Raw genomic sequence first — 21,083 nt, forward strand, 5'->3', positions numbered from 1 at the left:
TGTCTGACATAGCAGCAAATAATATATGTCAACCTGTCAATCAGATCGTCATCCTGCCTGAAATGTTGAGTCTTCTCTCCCACTCCTACTCTACAACTCCACTAACAACGCAAGCCAGCCTTCTCTCATCTATTCAATCTCTCACTCCTCCAACTCAACCAGCCTTCCACTCAAGGATCTCATTCTGCCTACTGCTCAAGCTTTCAACTCTTTCTGGTTTACAGTCCTCTTTAAAATTACACTCATTTCCAAAAGATACTCTACTTTCTAACCTTCTCTTTCTCGCCTCTCTATTTCTCTTCTACCTCTATCAACTTTTATCTCAGTCCTTTCCAGGTCTTTACATATTGTGTACCATATAAACAACTTCAGGGATTGTTTTTGCCACCATCCAATCCTTCAAACACCTTCTGCTAGAATCCAGTTTGCATATATTATTTGGTGCTATGTCACCACGTCTTGGACAGCAAACTTTTAACTTGTCAAAAAACATTGCTTTAAATATATTCAAATTTATCCATACTTCAATATTTAAAACAATTTGCATTAATTTTGAATATATAATGAAAACTGGCTGGGGTTCAAAGAAAACCAGTTGGAAAGATGCTTGTGTGATGTACATGTAATGGAACTGTCTTAGCCCATTCAGTATCAATAGAATTCGTTTCTATTGGTAATGGAAAGTCTTGTACAAAATAAATTCATGTAGGTGTCCCTCAGGGCTTAATTATTGCTCCAGTTCTATTTTCACTATTTGTCAACAACTTATCAAATCATGTTACTAGTGCCTCAGTGTATATGTATGCAGATGACTGACACTACTATTTCAGTATCTGGTAAGACTTAAGCACAGGTCAAAAACAATCAAACCCAGGCATTATACAATAGGCCTACCTATTCATGGTTACAAAATAACTGATCTTAAACTATGATAAAACAAAAGTAATGTTATTAGGGTCAAAACAAAAACTAAGTACTACTCATAATCAACAAATATCAATAAATATACAAGGATGTACTCTACAATGTGTAAATGAAGTGAAGTGTCTGGGTATAACAATCAATAATTGCCTTGACTTTAAGCAACATACCAGTTCAATGTCAAACCTTATCAAACGTAAGCTTGGCATTATTAGCAGGAATAAACATTATTTTAATAAATCTAAACTTTCCAAACTTTATTGGGGATATGTCATACCCCCTATCCTCTATCGTTCTGTTTTGTTTAGCAAATAAGGAAATTATTTCACGCTTTACAGTTTACATAAAATGGCAGCGTACCCGATATAAAATCGTACATGGGTGAAACGTTCTGAAATCGTATTTAAACAACTGAATTGGCCCTCTTTAAACAAAGTTCTCCATAGAGCCTCATGTGTTCTTATGTATAAGTGTATCAACTGATTATTGCCTGCCATTTTATACGTTAGATTTTCTTTTGTCGATGAAGTTTCAAAGAGAACCACACATAGTTCTGACAAATTTGCTCTTCTAAGAGTTTTTATCAAAAAATATCTTCTTTTTCTAGGCTCTTTCAATCTGCTTGACCATATAAGGTTTTCAAAATCTGTTCATTCTTTCAAATACCAACTTAAACTCATATAGACAAATCACATCGTTCATTTAAATGAGTATGCTGTACTAATTCGCTATTCCATTGTCTGTGCCGTTCCTAAAATACACTTAATCTCGATTCCTATTCTTTTCTTGTCTTTCCGTTATTCCCACTTCATTCCATAAGAGTAAAACATTTTTTTTGGGGGGGGGTTATATCTCCATGTATATTAGTGATAAAATTACCAAATGATGTCTTCTGCTTGGCTTTTTATTCCTAAATTAAATTACATTGCCTTATTCATATTTGTAATGTTTTTTAATAATCAGAGCCCTGAGGAACTAGCTTTTTAATGTTTGTAATTGCACATTTATATCATGTACCTTGCCATTTGTATCTCGTACATGTTCTCGTGATTTTACTTTTTCTTTTTTCCTGTATCTCATAATGTCCTGTTACAATGTTTTTTGTATATTGTATGTTTTTATGCTGATCAGACCACCCTGTTTACATAATCAAAAATAAACAATAGATAAATCACCTGTACGGACTTGCTTATGTATTGTGAGACTATATGCCCTTTCACATTGATCACAAACATAGGGTTTTTCACATGGCTGGATTCGTTATGTGCAGTGAGCTGTTGTATTTGATGATGCCCAACCACATTGATTGCATACATAGGGATTTTCACCAGTATGGTTTCGCTTGTCTACTGTGAGACTGGATTTTTGGTCAAATGCCTTACCACATTGATCAAATATGACGGGCCTTTTACCCGAGTGTATGGATTCGTTTATGTAGAGAAAGATTTCGTATTTGACTGAAAGCCTTACCACATTTATCACATACATAGGGCTTTTCACCTGTGTGGATGCGTTTGTGTACTGTGAGATTGGACTTATCATTAAATGCCTTACCACACTGATCACACACATAGGGTTTCTCACCAGTATGGATTCGTTTATGGGATGTGAGGGTACTTTTTTGACTAAACACCTTACCACATTGATCACACACATAGGGTTTCTCACCAGTATGGATTCGTTTATGTTTTGTGAGATGATATTCACCATTAAATGCCTTACCACACTGATCACAAACACATTGCTTTTTAACTGTATGGATACATCTGTGTACTATAAAATTGTTTTTTTGATAAAATGCCCTACCACATTGATCACATAGAAAGGGCTTTTCACCTGTATGGATTCTTTTATGTATTTTAAGAGCATGTTCAAGATTAAATGCCCTACCACATCGATCACAAACATAGGGCTTCTCACCTGTATGGATCCGTTTGTGTCTTCTCAATGCACTTCCATTACTAAATTCCTTAACACACTGATCACACTCAAAGGGCTTCTCACCAGTATGGACTCGTTTATGGATTGTGAGGCCACCTTTTTGACTAAACATCCTACCACATTGATCACACACATAGGGCTTTTCACCGGTATGGATTCGTTTATGTGTTGTGAGACCGGATATTGCATGAAATGCCTTACCACATTCATCACATACATAGGGTTTCTCACCTGTATGGATTCGTTTATGTGTTGTGAGACCGGATATTGCATGAAAGGCCTTACCACACTGATCACATATATAAGGCTTCTCACCTGTATGGATACGTTTGTGTACCGTGAGATTGGATTTTTCATAAAATGCCTTACCACATTGGTCACATACAAATGTTTTCTCACCTGTATGGATTCGTTTATGTGTTCTGAGAATGGATATTTCATGAAATGCCTTACCACATTGATCACACACATAGAGCTTTTCACCTGTATGGATGCGTTTATGTGTTTTAAGAAGAGATGCACAATTAAATGCTTTACCACAATGATCACATACACAGGGCTTCTCACCTGTATGGATACGTTTGTGTACTGTGAGATCGGATTTTTCATAAAATGCCTTACCACACTGGTCACATACAAAGGTTTTCTCACCTCCATGTAATCGTCTATGTCTTTTGAGAATGGACGTTTCATGAAATGCCTTACCACATTGATCACAAACATAGGGCTTCTCACCTGTATGGATCCGTTTGTGTCTTCTCAATGCACTTCCATCCATAAATGCCTTACCACACTGATCACACTCAAAGGGCTTCTCACCAGTATGGGCTCGTTTATGGATTGTGAGGCCACCTTTTTGACTAAACATCCTACCACATTGATCACACACATAGGGCTTTTCACCTGTATGGATTCGTTTATGTGTTGTGAGACCGGATATTGCATGAAATGCCTTACCACATTCATCACATACATAGGGTTTCTCACCTGTATGGATTCGTCTATGGGTTCTGAGATCAGATTGACGATTAAAGGCCTTACCACACTGATCACATATATAAGGCTTCTCACCTGTATGGATACGTTTGTGTACCGTGAGATTGGATTTTTCATAAAATGCCTTACCACATTGGTCACATACAAATGTTTTCTCACCTGTATGGATTCGTTTATGTGTTCTGAGAATGGATATTTCATGAAATGCCTTACCACATTGATCACACACATAGGGCTTTTCACCTGTATGGATGCGTTTATGTGTTTTAAGATGAGATTCACAATTAAATGCTTTACCACAATGATCACATACATAGGGCTTCTCACCTGTATGGATACGTTTGTGTACTGTGAGATCGGATTTTTCATAAAATGCCTTACCACACTGGTCACATACAAAGGTTTTCTCACCTCCATGGAATCGTCTATGTCTTTTGAGAATGGACGTTTCATGAAATGCCTTACCACATTGATCAGAAACATAGGGTTTCTCACCTGTATGGATCCGTTTGTGTCTTCTCAATGCACTTCCATCAATAAATGCCTTACCACACTGATCACACTCAAAGGGCTTCTCACCAGTATGGACTCGTTTATGGATTGTGAGGCTACCTTTTTGACTAAACATCCTACCACATTGATCACACACATAGGGCTTTTCACCTGTATGGATTCGTTTGTGTATTATCAATGTACTTCTAACACTGAATGCCTTACCACACTGATCACACACATAGGGCTTTTCACCTGTATGGATTCGTTTATGTGTTGTGAGACTGGATATCTGATTAAATGCCTTACCACATTGATTACACACATAGGGCTTTTCACCTGTATGGATGCGTTCATGTGTTGTGAGATGATTTGCAGAAATAAATGCCTTACCACACTGATTACATGTATAAGGTTTCTTTTCAAGTATTATGTTTTCCTTATTTCCTGTTTTCAAACTCATCTTTTCACCATGTGTAAAATCATTAATTTCACACATGGATTTTTGTATTTCTCCTTCAACAAACTGTAGAATGCTTTCCTTTGATGCATAAAATGGCAAGATAACACCATTAAGCCCATGTTTGTACTTGAGATGCCTTGCAAAGATGAGAGGAATAGCATAGACTGATCCACAATACTCGCATCTGTAGATTCCAGAATCTATCAAGAAAAAAACAATACATATTCATCAAGTATTTGAATGATTTATTGAGGTGACAGGTGCCCTATTACGTTTATCTATCATTAAAACTAAAATCCCCGCTATAACACGGGAGCCTATGTATCTTAGGCAACCCCTATTTCGTTTTCCTCATTTAAATAAGTGGTTAGCACCTTGCAGCTTCCCATGAGAGATTTTCTTCTTTTTAACTTCAGCTGTACTTCTCATTTTCTTACGTCATAGTTTAAACTCTTCCCAGGATTTTGCCCAAACAGGAAAGGAAAAGTAGGAAATTTGGCTTGTTTAAAATTATTCCATGTCCAAAAGTCATGAAGACCAAAATGAAGGTCTGAACGACGCAAAATTATACAGAATTATCGATGTAAATAATTTTAACTGAAAACTGGCCCAACAAGTTGCGATGTGCTCGGCACATGGGGAGCTAGCTGTACTTTTTCTCTCTAGCTCTCTCTCCCCCTCTTAAGGAGGAAGATTACAGTGTGCCCCAATTTACGTTATCTCAGTTGTGTCCAAAAGTTTTTTCAAGTATAAATGCTAGGTTGTCATCATGCTATATTACTGTGCTGAAAGGACTAGGTGTGTATATTACAAAGGGCAAGAACAACACACACAAGGTATCCTTGGAACATGGGAGCGTTACATAAAAGGACTTGTCAGACATTTTATCCTACAAGTACTGTTTTATCTGACAGTTACTATGGTAACAGCGCCTCTTAGCAAATCATAATCAAGGAAAGTTGTCAGACGTGAGAACTTGTCGGACAACAATGTTGATGAAATTGCTCCTCAGATCTAACACTCCATATTTCACAACATATCAAATAAAACATTTGCCAAAGCTGTAGTCATCCAAATCATCACACAAGACGGTGAAAACCCATTTTAGAGAAAATCGGCTTCAAAGTTTACTATAATTTCCACACTTTGTTTCCCAGCCTTACAATATAATCCTTGAAAGCAAAATACATGATCGGAAAGACCAAGAAAATTGCTTGATGTTTGTAACTTCATATCTACATCAAACCGAGAATCAAAGAAAATATTGCAAGAGCTACAAATACTTGTAATTTTGGTTTAAGCCATTTATATTTTCTCTGTACAAGAACGCCAAGGAGATGCAATAGCCCTGACGGTGAATTCAATGCACGTCATCAACCAAAATATTATATTGCTCTTCCATGTGCAAAGTAAATGACAGTTTGGCTTACCAAGTATTTGCATATTAAGTAAGCGCAGCTGTTGTTTGCTTTGCTACTGTACTCGTTTCTAATGGAATTTACGCATTTTTATCGACAATTTGTATGGCATCGGTTTAAAAACCCTAGATATCTCAGAAAATAGAATGCTGACTAGAAATTTAAGTATATAAATAGGACGTTTACTTATAATTTCTGAAAAAAACACACACTCAATTTTTTTTTACCATAATTGACTGATACGACCGTTTGCATGAACAGCGACGATGTGATCTCCCAAGTTAGTTTTCCAGACCCCAATGTTCCTGTTGCATTCTAGTTTTCAAGAGTCAAATTAGGAGACGGACTAATCATCAAGCCCCTTTAGTCATAAGCAAATTCATTTTTTCAGGGTATGATTTAAGGCCATACACGCTTACCCTTTTCATATATGGATTGGAATTGGGTTGGAGCATGGCTGCCTCCTGAAGCTTCTTCTGCCTTCTGATCACATGACAGAATGATGAGATCACCTGACTTGGTCCTCTGATCACCTGATGGTATTGGATTAGTTTGTGTCTGGGTAATTTCATCATCGTTCTTCCATTCCAGATCAGTCATTTTCCCTTCTGCATTGTGATTAGCCTCACATAGCAGATTGCCATCATCATCATACTCGGCCTCTACTTTCATAGTAAACTAAATGTAAATAAAAAAAAATCAAGTTACTAAACATTCCAAAAATAAAACCAAACATTTTGACATGTCAGATCATGCAACAAAAACACATGCAAAGAAGAAAAAAATTATCATGAAATATGGGATTTTTATTTAAGCATGTGCCAGAACGTGGCCCAGAACATCGTTTCATAAAGCTGTTCGTAAGTTAAGAGCGACTTTAAGAACGACTGGTGAACCATCGCCAATTCAATATACCATTTACCACAAGAAAGGATCACCAGTCATTCTTAAAGTTGCTCTAAATTAACGAAGAGCTTTATGAAACACCCACCTGGATTAAAAAATGTATGATCTTGTAATCACTGGCAGCGAAGCATGTACTATTGTGTCCTAATGAGCTCAGAGACATGCAAATATTTTCTTTCATACTCGTACTTACTGTATTAATATTCTCTTTTTGTAACTCATTCTTCTCTGTATGACATGTATTTCCCTGTTGATTATGAATGTCAGAAGACCCTAGAGAAGAAAAGAGATGGATTACTATGTACCTGCAAATATATATAGATATAGAATGATTACCATGCATACGTAATTACTGATGCATGGCTAGCCATGCATCCAGTAATTACTTATGCATAGAAAATTTACGGGAAGCGTAGCTAGCAATGCATCGCTGGTTACTTATAAATGGGTGTAAAAAAATTATTCTCCAGAAAATTCTGTCATTCTATTGAAACATATGATACACAGGTTATTGTATATCAATGCCATTGCTGATGTAATATATTAACAAGTGGAATGCCTCTGGCCGTCTCACCTGCATCACGCGGTTCAATATAGCAGCAGTGCTGACTTTGCATACTACTCTAACTCGCACAAGATGTTCAGTGATACATGGTTACTCTTATGTCCACTTTTTATGAACTAGACCAATAAACTTACAGAGATTCACCAAAAAACCCCAACATGGCCAAAGTTCATTGACCTTACATGACCTTTGACCTTGATCATGTGACCTGAAACTCAAACAGGATATTCAGTGATACTTGATTACTCTTATGTACAAGTTTCATGAATCAGATCCATAAACTTTCAAAGTTATGATGGTAATTCAACAGATACACCCAATTCGGCCAAAGTTCATTGACCTTTGACCTTGGTCATGTGACCTGAAACGTGCACAGGATGTTCAGTGATACTTGATTACTCTAATGTCCAAGTTTAATGAACTAGACCAATAAACTATCAAAGTTATGATGGTAATTCAACAGATACCCCTGATTCGGCCAAAGTTCATTGACCCTAAATGACCTTTGACCTTAATCATGAGACCTGAAACTTGCACAAAATTTTCAGTGATGCTTGATTACTATTATGTCCAAGTTTCATGAATCAGATCCATAAACTTTCAAAGTTATGATGGGAAATCAACAGATATCCCCAATTCGGCCAAAGTTCATTGACCCTAAATGACCTTTGACCTTGGTCATGTGACGTGAAACTCATGCAGGATGTTCAGTGATACTTGATTAACCTTATGTCCAAGTTTCATGAACTAGGTCCATATATTTTCTAAGTTATGATGACATTTCAAAAACTTAACCACAGGTTAAGATTTCGATGTTGATTCCTCCAACATGGTCTAAGTTCATTGACCCTAAATGACCTTTGACCTTGGTCATGTGACATGAAACTCTAATAGGATGTTCAGTAATACTTGATTAACCTTATGGCCAAGTTTCATGAACTAGGTCCATATACTTTCTAAGTTATGATGTCATTTCAAAAACTTAACCTCAGGTTAAGATTTGATGTTGACGCCGCCACCGCCGCCGCCGTCGGAAAAGCGGCGCCTATAGTCTCACTTTGCTTCGCAGGTGAGACAAAAACCACATCAAAATTTAGTGCGTAACTTTCACAAAGAAGGTGATATTCTTTTCATTTTTTCAAAGGACACAAAAAACAGTTTACCTTTGCATAAATTGCTCCCAAAACATTATATGTGGATACAGCAAATCACAATTTCAGTGTAACATTCTGTTGATTTTATATTGTTAGGTTTCATGTAGAAACATGGTACATTCACAAACCTCTTGTCTCTGTCCCCTTATCCTCACTTTCCTCATTTATCTCTTTATGAATTCCTTGCTGACGCTGCATGAACATTGGTGGGTTGACCTGTACCCCTGTGTATTAAATAAAAACAAAAATTGCTTTTTCAACGTTGGTATGAAACACCAATATTGACAAAAAACAAATTAACTGACATTAATCCAACAAAAGTCCCATTAAATGCTAGCAAAACTCTACAAGCAGGGGTTCTGTCATAGAGCTGTTCGTAAATTAAGTTTAGGGACAATTCCACCCCATGAAAATTAGAAATGAATAAAAATAGAAAAATCCAATGAGCATAACAATCAAAATATCATCAAAAACGGGAATAACATATGAAATTGATATTTTAGATTTTCACTTAATTTCACAAAACAGATATACATGTATATGCACATACTGGTACAGTGGTAGGCATGCAAATGAGGGGACTGTCATCCACTCAATATTTCTTTGGTATTTTATTACAGTATGAAATATTCTAATTTTCTCCTTATTGCCCAGTGAAACAAAGATTAATTCCTCCCTGAACATGTGGAATTAGAATTGCTTGATAAGGTTCAGTAACACTAGCCCTTATTGTCAAATCAGTAAAAAATTACATATTGTATAATTCAAACAATCAAAAAAAGAAATAGGGACATTACAGACTGTCTCATTTGCATGTCACTGAGTTAGGTGCAAATAACTGTTTTCTGAAAAGTAAGCAAAACTTTAAAATGCTATAACTTTCTTATTTTACATCCGATTTTGATGAAATCTTCAGCATTATGCTAGTTTGATTTTTCTCTATTTATTCAGTAAATATTTTTCTGGGGTGGACTTGACCTTTAAGAACAACTAGTGATTATTTCTTGTGGTAAATGCTATTCACCATTGTTCATTTGTGATTATTTAGCATGTAAGAAAGGATCACCAGTAGTCCTTAAAGTCACTCTCAACTTACAAACAGCTTTATGAAACACCCACCTGGTTATAATGCTGCTGTTTTACCCAATCTCACTTTCAAAATAGGTCTAGGAATCATGATGTTCCAGGGCCTCTATTTAATTGGAAATATGAATTTTGTAGGTATTGTACTTAAAATTTTACTTGGTTTGTAGAAACATTTAAAAATCATGTTCAGATCACATCTAAGTATTTTAGCTTATAAAGTCAAATTTAAGCAAACCATTGTGACATCGTGATATTTGAGCCAAGAAACATGCAATGATTGTATCAATCTGTGTGCAGTATATATGACTGCGTGTATCACAACTAATATATGCACACAAGCCAGTCTTAAGTCTGGTAGGCAGCTGACTTAGATTTAAGAAAAATACTTAGCCAAAAATACAGTTGGATATCAAAGATAGTTAAGTATTTTACTTGAACCAAAATGCTGAGTAAAATATTTTAATATTCTGGCCTAAGAATCAAATTGCTTACCGACCCAGGTCTTGAATTAATCTAAGGAACCAAATTTCAATGGTTAATTCTTGTTTTTTCCAATAAAAGGTGAAAAGTTCTTCTGAGAAATTACTGCACCTACCAACTTCTATCATCATCTCATAGTTTTCCTTGACATTCTGGATACAGATCCTTTCGTAATCGCTGATATCTGCCCATTCATTGGCTGTGAAGTAAACCTGGACATCTGAATATTCATCTGTTTCTGGCAGAGGCATGGTGATTTGACTTTACACGTTTGCAAACTGAATGCACCAAGATAACTCCATACCTAGGATATGATGTAGACAGAAACTGTGAGAAAGGTTAAAAAAAAAGTGGAAGGCCTCTGGCAGTCTTGCCGGCATTATGCAATTCGACACACAGCAGTGCTGACTTTGAAAACTGCTCATGAAAAATTATTCACAAAAGAAAACATTCATATAATAAAATACTCTATCCATTGACCCAAAATGACCTTCGACCATGATCATGTGACCTAAGATGTGTGCAAAACAATAATTCATACTTGATTAATAATCGATGATTGCCCTTCTGTCGATGTTTCATCGAGGGGGGGGGCGGGGGCAGTCAAATGTATTGCTGTACACATATGTGACCAAATCATTTCCAAACACCCCCTAAATGAGTTTTTCTCTGTGTGCAGTTATAACCCCCTTTCACTGGCTTCAGTTACACGTTTTGGCCCCTAAACAAGTTGTCGCCAGAATATGACCCTTAAGTTTTGTCTATTTGCTGACAATACCCATGAATATATAGTATTGCATCCCCAACCCCCAACCCATCTCTTGTGCAGTTAGGGTTAAAATACCACAAACAAATACATTGTTAACACTTGAAATAATCGTCATCCAAAATTCATCAGGTAATAATCTAAAAAGTCCAGAGGAAAAGGTTTGGAGATAAAACATACCCTAAACACATTTGACCTCCTGATTGACCAGTCTTTCAAAACAATCCTTTCTTTGAAAATCAGTGTTTTTGATACCCTTTACTATATAAATTGTTTTATTTCCAATAGTCAATACTTGTTAAGGATAGGGTTTCGGGTTTCACAAGCCAATACTTGTTAAGGGATGCATTTTCACAATATGGAAAATACGTGTTTAGGGTGCTTTTTGAGAGGACAAGTTAAAGAAAGCTAAAAAAAAGAAAAAAAAAATGGGTCGGGATGGGGGGGGGAGGGGCCGGTAAGGTTGGACAAATTAAAGAACGCTTAAAAGAATTCAAAAAATAAAAAAAATTTGGTCGGGGCCCAGGGGCCGGGATGGGGGAGGGGGGCGGTAATGCTTAAAGGTACATTGTAGCTACCAAAAATTGGGTTGGGATGGGTAGGGGCTGCGGAGCCGGTGACGTTGGACAAGTACCAATAAAGGGTAGTCCCCCCCAAAAAAAAAAAAAATAGGGTTGGGGCGAGTAATAATGGCAATTATGGGTGAGGTGGAGGGTTGTAAACATACGCAGGCGCAGGGGCCTGGGGAAAATTATGGAAGGGGTAAACATAGATCTAGACATAGTAAAGCAGGCAAAAAAAAAGATTGGGCCTTGGACCATAATCAGGGTTTAAAAGGGCAAGAAAGGTCCATCTCCATCTGTTACATAATCAACAAAAACCAAACAACCCTACTCAACAGACTATTCAGTCTCTGCATTGACCCTGAATTTTCCAGATTGAGGACAGTGCAAGCCCTTATCTTTCCCGCTGGCGGTATTTCGCGGTTTGCTAATTGGTAACAAGTTTGGTATCATTACAAAGCTTAGAATTCAAAGAATCTCATGATGCTGGGAGCAGAGCTACCAAGTCTCACGCATTATGCATGAGACTCAAGCATTTTGGATTCTTGTTCATCCCCTCAAATCTCTGTCTCACGCAACTATCACAGCCTATCCCCATATACATTGTACACAATGTTTGTGATCTCACTCAGATTCACAGAAAATCTCACGCATAGCTGGTCTTTGAACTTGGCATCTCGGTGGGAGTTTTTTGGTTTTTCATGTGTAGGGGTACGATAAAGGGGTCAAAACATTCATGTCATCATCAAATCACCATATCAACAAAATCTCAACAAATCATGATATCAAAATGCAAAAAAAAGTCGGATTTTTTAGACATAATTTCTGAGCAAAAGTACCAAACTAACGATTCAAACACTGGTGTAAGTCAAAATCTTGTGTGTGTCACATGATTATGACATGAGCAGTACTTTCCACTTTTGGCTTCTGTGATTCAAAATGGCAGCGCGCATCCTCCGATCAGGCAGGTTTCTTTCAAGACACATTTCAAGTGCAAAATATCTGGCGATTCTTACCTCAAATCAGAATGTAAAGTAAAAATTTCCTATTTCAATTTCATAATCTGCGGATTTTCGTTGGTTAGAGTGTTACTGAATTAATATTTAAAGACTGGAAAAGAGTTTTCTGAGACCATGTTTTACACAGGGGCAGAGCATACCGATGCGAACGCGCGGCTGGTTTGGCATCGCTAGGAATCTGCTTATCACATTTTTATCTGCCGCCAAGGTAATCCTTTTTAAGCAAATGTAAACAAAGAAAATTGGTCTCCCAGTCCCAAACTGAAATTGGATACCCAAATTCTTTATAAAAGTCTCTGATATTGGAGATACATCCATCTCTCTCATGGGAGACAGTCTCCAAAGTCCAATACCAATTGGCCGTGCGCCTCTACTGAATATTAGAACTAACTCCGTGGTTTGTGGATAAGAGATATGACTAACTTGTCCATGTGTTGAGAAACAGGTCCCTGGCTTCATTGAGAGTAATCCTAGTCCTACGTCAGCGTCAGTACAATTGTTCACTGCTACCACCCTGTCTGTGGGGAATCTACATTTAGGACTATGGTATGCCAATGTTGTAAAGAGCACACACTTTAAAAAGTCATTAAAATATCACTTTTGTCACCAAAATTACTAATTTCCATACAGTTGCAATTTATTTTTCATTAGTAACTTGGGATTAATTTTTGTATTCATTAGAGCAATCAAAAACTTGAATTTTGGACATATTTTTTTGGACGCCCTCTATTAGTGGAAAGTAATAATATGGCAAGAAAATTTTCATTTTTTTATCTTTATTTTTAATTAAGAAAAAATAATTTAAAGAATCAAATTCAAATAAGAGTCAAGTTGTATGAATAATAGGTGTAATGGAAACTTTCAGTGTAAAAAAATCAAGCATTGCCCAAAAGAAAAAGAGAAAATAAGCCAAACATTGCCACCCTTATTTTGTCACACATGGAGATATAGGCCTAAGACTTCAGTGAGAACAAACCTTGGCCTTGTTCATTGTCAAAAATGAATGTGTACAGTTACAGTGCCGGCCGCGGGAAACGTCACGCCCAAGCACGCAAACAGCCTAGGGGGCTTTCGCGTCTAACCAAGGGTATTCAAGGAGAGCAGTCTAGGGCGTTTAGACGGGCCCGCGGTTTCCCGCATGCTATATAATATTGGCCGTGCCCGCACTTACCCTCGTAAATCCTAGCTACATTGCACTATGTTTACATGTACATGTACTTTGATTATCTTGTGATAGACCATTATGTTTTTAAACTAGCGTGATCGGGATCTATTGTAGGTTGAATATTTGATTTAAGATGTTATTTGTTTTCTTTTCTTTTATTCTTTAATTTCTGTTTCCCTTTTAATTCTTTTCCCTTATTATTTCTTTCCCTTCTTTCCTTCCCTATTCCTTTCCGTTTTTCTTCTGTCTTTGTTTCTTTCAAATAACGAAGGAATTATTTTTCTTTCGTTCTTCCCTTCTTTCTTTCTCTTTTTTCTTACTTTTCTCTTTTCTCTCAATATATTTTTTCTTTCACACATTCATTCATCTTCCCTTCCTTTATTTTAATTATTTCTTTCTTTATTCATTTCAAGTAATGACAGAAACCGTTATCTGTCCTTTATTCTTTCTTTCAACGTTTTAATCATACTTTTTCCTTTGAATTTTCCTTAATTTTTTCTTTTCTTTCCTCTCAATTCATTTCTTGCTTCCTTCTTTCTTCCACTAGCCCTCCCTTCCCTTTCTTGATATATTTTGTTAACAAGTCTAACATTGTGTGGCCTTTTTTTTTGTTGATTTTTTTGGCCTGGCTCGGTCGATCCTATGTAGTGCTTTGCCGATTGTCCCGTATTTAATTTTGTGAAATCTGGTCACCCCGGCTGGAACGTCGAAGCTTTTATCGCAATGAATCTAAACTTTTCGAAATATAGATACATGCATATACTCTCGGACGAAGGCCTTCCCCGAGTCTTGACATTTTTTCAGTGCTCATTTACCATTTCCTTTCGCTGGAATAGTCACAACGATCGTTCATTACGATACAACGTTACGACGTGTTTATGACATCGGTCATGCGCGAGGTCGACTCATGATATTTCACCGCCTCCTTTTTGTGCCACGATCTTTCTTTGATTTCTTTAAAGGGGGTTGTCGATTACGATCGGACGTTGGTGTGTTCTTTCGACATCACATCATGCACGGAAGGCAAGAGCCCCACTTATTGTCATTTTATCTCATTTCGGTATTGATATTTTATAAACCTTTATCATAATAAGCGGGGTATATAGGGGGCCGGGGGGGAGCAAAAAAAACCCTCTCATATCGGGGAAAATTGTTCTTTCTCACATCATAAAAAGTAGATGCGCAAAAAGCGAACCCCAGCAAAACTGGTTGTGCTCATCGATTTTTTTTTATTTGGTTCTTTTGTTATTGTGCAGTCTGGGAGAGTCTTGCTCCCCGTCCACGCCGACCCCTCTCCTTTGATCACATCCGCTTCCCAATTTATGACAGGATGTTCTTAGAAATGGGGGGGGGTATTAATTATCTGATGCGTCAACAACAATGAATAAGGATATTCTTTTCAATTCGGTTCAAATCGGGTCTTTAAAACCCCCACCCTGTAAAAAGTATAAATTTACCCCAATGTTGCAGATTTAACAAGTTTGTCTTTTTGCTAAAACATCTGATTACATTATCTGCTCTCGATTGCGGTGTTAGTTACATCGGTAGATATTCGGATTGGGAAGATAATAATAATTAACATAATCAAAGTAAAGATTACTTGTCCAACGCATTTATTACGCGCAATTTTATAAAAAGTTATAGATGGGTTTAAAACGAATATTAATATCCTTGATACACTTATATGATGATCGTCGAAGTAAAGATTAACCTATCATTTTTACGAACTGCGGTTTTATATTGATAGATTAGTTGGATATCATTTAGGGTCTAGACATTGTTTCAATTATTTCATTTCAGTAAAACAATATTTTCCTTCGAATATATTTTGTTATATGAATTGGAAATGATAAAACGAAATCACAAAACCAAACCACAGCTTGGTACAATACATAATTCAGTGTTATATGGAAGATAAAAATAATAATACATGAGATTTGTAAATCGCACTTTCCATCTTGATTAGATGCTCAATGTGCTCCAGAGCAGAACAACAAAACTATTTGCATATATGTAACTATTAAAAACTTTCCTAACGCATTTAGCTTAAATGCTTAAACCCAAGCAAAAGTATGTTTTTGAAAGCTACTATGACGTGTTGTATGGAATGGGTACTTAACGAGTTAATTATCACTTGCCAACAAAGCAAGAATGGAGCTATACAAACCCTTCTTTTCTTTTATTAAGAATTTTAGCGGGTGCTCACGCAAACGCTAACTATCAAACCTAACTTCTTTTCGGGGAACAAAGGAGTTAGTCGAGCCAAGTTGAAAAATAAAAGCCCGTCCGGGTTCACCTCTATACAATATAGTCGAAAATCCCTTTAATCATCACGCTCGATATCCCCCGCTATATTTTCTCTTTCTCTCCCTTTCCCCTCCTTTTTACCCCCCCCCCCCCCCCCATTTATTCACTCTTTTCCTTCTTGCTCCCCTTCATATTTTTCTCTTTTTCCCTCCTTCTGCTGTCCCTCTATATATTTTTTTCCCTTTCCTTCTTTTTTCCCTTTCCTTTATCCCTTTTCTGTGCCCCCTTTCACTCCTTGATTTGTTTCTCCCCTTTATTTTCTATTGCTTTCCCTTCCCCTTCTTTTGTAATACCCCCTCCGTTATATTGCGAAACAACAGTTTCTTGTATTCTATAGAAATGTATAAGTAGCTTAATTTAACATAGCATTATATGTTGGGAAGAGAGAAAGAGTAGTTTTAGAGAGGGATTGAGAAAGAACTAAACGATAAATGAAAATAAATTTGATGATGAGAGGTGCATATGAAAATGATGTCCACAGATAAACATCGGGAAAAGATGAGAGCTAGTGGTTGAGATAGATAAAGGTAAATCAGGAAGGGGATAAAAAATGATGAAAATTAGAGAGGGGTTCCAGTATTTTGATAAGAATAGTCGTATCCTTTTCCTTGTTTCTTTTCTTAGTCCCTTTCCCTCTCTCTTTCTCGCCTTCAGTAACTTTTATCCCCGCTATTTCATCTTTCTCAATTTTCCCTTCCTTTTTAATTTCTCACCCCTTATTCCTTCTCTTTATCCTTCTTTCTTTTATTTGTAGCTATATTACATGATTTTTTTTTTTTTTAAATACAGACAAATTATACATCACTTGAAAGGTTTTTTCAAGACAAATTCAATGGTGAAGACCAAATTACAATTGGAGCACCATAACTGAAGATATGGCCTCTTAAAGGGACGCTATACGCAGAACTTTTCTGCCACCCAAGACAAGTACCCATATCTTCCATACTTTTTTTTCATGTAGGTTACTAAGTTAATTTGACTAAAATGCAACACAAGAGGTGATCTTGTAGAGCATGGCTGTGTTACCTTCATATTTTTCTTATTCAAACAGCTTCTATTTGTGAAAATATAGTAAGATAACAAATTAGAATAAGACAAGAGAATTGCATGGAACGCTTTGCGTTGTTAAAAAAAATTAATCAACTCTTGGGGGTCTCATTCCTCAACAGACTTTAATCAGAAAATAAAAATGAATGTCCCACTATACTTCCCGGTATCTGTAAGATTTATATCATTCAAAAGTGGAAAATTAAGTTTTGCAAGTAAATTTTTTTTTCTTTCTTTTTGTCCATGTTCACTCTGTATTCTGTATAATTACCATGATGTCTCTTTTTGTTTGCAGATCTGAGAATGCGAGATCAGACAGCTGGAGCTGCAACAGTAGCTAGAAATGTACTCCACTGCTTAGAATTATAGAATATATTAACATTAAATATATTGGAATATATAAAGTTAACAAGTGGAATGCCTCTGACCGTCTCACCTGCATCACGCGGTTCAATATAGCAGCAGTGCTGACTTTGAATACTACTCTAACTCGCACAAGATGTTCAGCGATACATGGTTACTCTTATGTCCACTTTTTATGAACTAGACCAATAAACTTACAGAGATATGATGGTTATTCAACAAAAAACCCCAACATGGCCAAAGTTCATTGACCTTACATGACCTGTGACCTTGATCATGTGACCTGAAACTCGCACAGGATGTTCAGTGATACTTGATTACTCTAATGTCCAAGTTTAATGAACTAGACCAATAAACTTTCAAAGTTATGATGGTAATTCAACAGATACCCCCAATTCAGCCAAAGTTCATTGACCCTCTTTGACCTTTGACCTTAATCATGAGACCTGAAACTTGCACAAAATGTTCAGTGATGCTTGATTACTATTATGTCCAAGTTTCATGAATCAGATCCATAAACTTTCAAAGTTATGATGGGAATTCAACAGATATCTGCAATTCGGCCAAAGTTCATTGACCCTAAATGACCTTTGACCTTGGTCATGTGACGTGAAACTCGTGCAGGATGTTCAGCGATACTTGATTAACCTTATGTCCAAGTTTCATGAACTAGGTCCATATATTTTCTAAGTTATGATGACATTTCAAAAACTTAACCTCAGGTTAAGATTTCGATGTTGATCCTCCAACATGGTCTAAGTTCATTGACCCTAAATGACCTTTGACCTTGGTCATGTGACATGAAACTCTAATAGGATGTTCAGTAATACTTGATTAACCTTATGGCCAAGTTTTATTAACTAGGTCCATATACTTTCTAAGTTATGACGTCATTTCAAAAACTTAACCTCAGGTTAAGATTTGATGTTGACGCCGCCGCCGTCGGAAAAGCGGCGCCTATAGTCTCACTCTGCTTCGCAGGTGAGACAAAAAGCAAGTCTCTGACATTATCTGAATTTCTACTACATTTAAAATCACATTTACAAAATAATCTCCCTCCTAGTTAACATAATAAAACAGGGACCCATTATTGTGTACATCATGTGAATTGATGAGACAGCTTATTGATATGATGACACAAAACAACAGAATATAGATATAGTCATGTATCTATTCATTTTAATACCAGTACCAGGCAGCAGTCAATGCATGGTCTGCGCCTGTACACCATGAAAAAAAAAGAGACTGGAATTAAAAGTGCTTTAATTCCCACCTTTTTTTTTTTCTTGAAATATTAAGTTGAAATTATCATTAATTTATCATCAATACACATAATTCATGCAGAAATCAAATGCACAACTTATCACCTACAACTAATTTCAATGGGTTTAACAATAACATACATGCATCAAGTACCACACCCACGGCCACCACGCCCACTCACTCCTTTCGGTCAGCCATGGCACCAAAATCACACTCTAGGCGGCACAACATGGGCTTGCATTCGCCTCTTGCGCAGCTATGCGACACATTCTTATATATCAAAATTAGATTTTCTGATACAAATACACTTCAAAGAATTAATTTATATCTGATATTTGACCGTTCCCTGGGAAATTTTCTGTTTATACGGCTTTGAAGTAAGATAATAGAAACACGATTTACCTTAAGTGTCCAAAAAACTCCTTTTTGTAACAAAAAACATTGCCGACATTGAAATGAAATCGTCACTAACTTGTAGAAGAAAGTCTGCCGATTTTAATGATACATAACACATGGTTATTTGATGCCCCTAGAGGGTGTCAACAAGTAAAAGTAACTTGCAAGATTAACCCGGTTCTGGAGTCATATTTTCCAAAATGGCGACTTCCATCGTGCGACGACGGACAGGTGGTGCTCTCGAAAAACGGCCTTAAAAACAACATTTTGGCGATGCAAATGTGAGTAAATTGACTAGAAATAAGAAGTTTAGATATAATAGAAAAAGATCGTAACATTTTATGAAAAAAGGATTTGAAATGTTGATACACTGGCTCAATGAATTTTGCCCATTTTGTGTGTTGGCAGAATAGGAAATGTGTTAAACGCGAACCCGTTGCGATCGCTATTATTTGCCTTCCACCTTCCCTCTTTTCTTTCTATCTCACCTTTGCTTTTTTTCATCACCCCTGTTTTCTTTCTCTCTAGGTTCTTCTTGTTTTAATTTCCCCTTCCTTATCCCTTCTCCATTTTACCTTTTCCCTCTTTCTCTTCTTCACCCCCCCAACGTTCTCGCCAGTGTAGAACACACGCGTCGCATGCGACACACGCAAATTCCACAAGCTCCTGGTGCGTCACGCGCAAAAAGTGAGCGACACGGGCAAAAAAAAAATTATAAAAGTGAGGGAAAATCATCGAAAATAATTGTTGCATCATTCATCATCAATCCTCATAGAATGTTTCAGAATCATTTCGGCAACAGACAAACTACGATCTTATCACTTGACCGGATAATATCCATGCATAGACACTGGCGCATTTCCACTTCCAGCCGGCTAGCCAGCCACCCAGCCACGCTAGCTTTGCCAGCCCGCTGGCGCGGGTAGCTAGCTGAGCCAGAGCCGGACCTGCACGCAATGTTTGGAACTGAATTGTCCGCGATGCGACGTAACTTTTCATTTTTACATGATACCGTATTCTGATAACTTTCAAGAAATTTTGATTTTAAAATGAATTGTTCCATATAATTTTCCTGGTAATTACTTGCTAAGTATATTCTTAACGTTCATTCTCAATTTCTGCTGTCATGTAACAACGAAATAATTGTTGAAATTCTTGGATGTATGAACTGTAATCAGCGACGTGCGTATGGCAAGCTATTTTAACATTTTCTGATATAAAAAATAATTAGATTTATTGATATCAAGAATTTCTTGAATTCATTTCTTGATATCAAGAACTCATTTCTTGATATCATAAAACGATTTCTTGATATCAAGAAATTAATTCTTGATACCAAAAAACATTTATTTTTATATCAAGAATTAATTTCTAACTTGATATTAAGAATTCATTACTGATTAATAATCAGAATGATATTTTTGCAATAAATTGACGATCGAATTCAGAAATGAATTCTTGATATCAAAGATTCATTTCTTGTGATATCAAGAATTCAATTCTTGATATAAAAAAATAATTTCTGGATATCAAGAATTCATTTCTTCAAAAAAATCAGATTGATTTTTTGCAATACATTGACGCCCGAAATCAGAAATGAAAATGAATTCTTGATATCAAGAATTGATTCCTGAATAAATATCAGAATGATTTTCTTGATATCAAGAATTCATTTCTTGATATCAAGAATTAATTTCTGAATAAAAATCAGAATTATTTCTTGCAATATATTGATGCACGAAATCAGAAATGAAAATGGAGACCTTGATATC

At 36.4% G+C, this 21,083-nt stretch overlaps 1 pseudogene; it reads right to left on the minus strand.

Moving 5' to 3' along the window:
• Positions 1-1,767: 1,767 nt before the first annotated feature.
• Positions 1,768-21,083, minus strand: part of LOC121417302 — a 35,156-nt pseudogene continuing 15,840 nt past the window's right edge.

This window comes from Lytechinus variegatus, chromosome 6, assembly GCF_018143015.1.
Source record: "Lytechinus variegatus isolate NC3 chromosome 6, Lvar_3.0, whole genome shotgun sequence".
Taxonomy (NCBI): domain Eukaryota; kingdom Metazoa; phylum Echinodermata; class Echinoidea; order Temnopleuroida; family Toxopneustidae; genus Lytechinus; species Lytechinus variegatus.